Below are 1989 nucleotides of genomic sequence, written 5' to 3' on the forward strand. Positions count from 1 at the left end.
TGGTCCCCAGGTCCCGCATAAGGAGCCGGAGAAGAAGATGTATGTGTGTGATCCCAGCATTTCTAGTTCTGCCTCTCTTGCTAAGCCCTGCTTCTGCATTATGGTACCAGGATCGCCTCTGGCATGGGCTGCCCCCAGGCCTGTGTGACACAAGCCTGGTGGTCATCTCACACTCATTCTTCAACTGGCCCACCCAAGCAGGCCCTTCAAAGTGTCTTGCAAGTGTCACGTGGTCCCAGGTGGGGGTCTTTTATTCTCCAATTTGCTTGCCACCCTGGGATTCCCATCTGGGCCTGCCCAGTGCCAGACTGCTGGTTGTCTCAGGCTAGCTCCCCATCCCAGCTCCTTGATGCCAGACTGGGGGTCATCTCAGGCTCACTTTTTTTCCGGGAATGTTAAGATGTAAATCATCCAACTGTTCACAGGTCAGAACACTGAGCTTATACAGAGCCTCTCTCCTCTCTGCCACCTACTGGCACACAGGTGACACAGCAGCCACACCTGCAAGGCCTCTAGGAACAGGCAGAAAATACACTCTTATTAATGACCATGAAGGACCTAACTCCTGCCTCCTTAATATCACACCCAAGGGGAAGAGTTTATGTACCATCATCACCAGCCTGTTTTATAACAAACTTTATTAGGATAAGAAAACCTTATTTAGGAAGGGAGAAAGAAAAGAAGGACAATGTAGTATTGGATCAAAGACGCATAAACAGAGAAACAGAGCAGGACAGACAGCTAGAATATTTAGGTGCACATATATTTTGAAACTGTTTATAAAGATGCAAAAGAAAATCAGAGGGGATAGCCTTTCTTTTTATTTTATTATGTTATTATTTCTCACATAATATATTCTGATTACAGTTTCTCATCTCTCTCTCTATTCCTCCCAGTTCCCCTCTACCTCCCCTTCCACTTGGATCCATCCCCTTTTTGTCTCTCTTTAGAAAACAGCTTGGAGGTGCTGGCTCAATCCTTTATAATAAAATTTTTTAAATGATAAAACAAAAACTAACACATAGGACAGATCAGGAATGTGTTTTCCTGAGCAAAATAGGACAAATAACAGAATAGGACAAATCAAACAAGCAGAAGGAAAGGAGACCAGGAGATACAAATGCAGAGACTCACCTGTTTGCACACTCAGGAAGGGGATAGTTTTTCAACAAAAAGTACAAGGTCAATAAGTAATGTAAGGAGAAGAGTGACACCCTTCCTTACCCATCATGAAGTCACAGGCTAAGACCCTGTGCCAAAATAAACTATCAGAAGGAAACCACAATAAATTCATTTAATGTGAGTTGGACATAATATGGGAGCCATATGAAACAAAGACAGCAACTGTATTTCTACAGACAGCGACACAGAAGTGTGGCCTGAGGTCAGAAGGGAATGGTGGAAGGCCAGTAAGCTGAGAGGAGCAGAGAGAGGCTCTCACTCACAACCTTTGTGATGTCTCTATGCCATAAAGGACAAGGGTATTTGTTTCCTCAGGATAAACTGAGGGTTCTTCGAGGACAGAGCCTTAGGAGCTATTTTTAAGGGATGCTCAGCTGTGCTTACTGGGCTCCTTCAGGGAAAGGAGGAGGGGGATTCATCTTTGGAGAGATAAATGAGGACTTGTCTGCTGTTGACATTTAAGAAGGACAAGGATGCTTGTTTCCTCGGGTAAACTGAGGGCTCTTCTAGGATAGAGCCTTAGGAGCTATTTTAAAGGGATGCTCAGCTGTGCTTACTGGACTCCTTTAAGGAGAGGAGGAGGGAGATTAATCTTTGGAGAGATAAATGAGGACTTCTCTGCTCTTGACATTTAAGCCCAAAGCCCTGGTTCACAAAGGAAGGAAAGAAAGAAAAGAAAGGAAAGGAAAGAAGAGGGGAGGGGAGGGGAGGGGAGGAGAGGAGAGGAGAGGAGAGGAGAGGAGAGGAGAGGAGAGGAGAGGAGAGGAGAGGAGAGGAGAGGAGAGGAGAGGAGAGGAGAGGAGAGGA

General features: G+C 45.4%; 1 non-coding gene across 1 annotated transcript; it reads right to left on the minus strand.

Annotated features, from left to right (window-relative positions):
• Window positions 1-391: 391 nt before the first annotated feature.
• On the minus strand, window positions 392-523 carry LOC129690566 (small nucleolar RNA SNORA17). Its single transcript, XR_008722319.1, has one exon. It is a non-coding gene; the product is annotated as a small nucleolar RNA SNORA17 (small nucleolar RNA).
• Window positions 524-1989: the final 1466 nt, after the last annotated feature.

The sequence above is a fragment of the Psammomys obesus genome, unplaced genomic scaffold, assembly GCF_907164565.1.
Source record: "Psammomys obesus unplaced genomic scaffold, mPsaObe1.curated_primary_1811, whole genome shotgun sequence".
In the NCBI taxonomy this organism is placed as follows: Eukaryota; Metazoa; Chordata; class Mammalia; order Rodentia; family Muridae; genus Psammomys; species Psammomys obesus.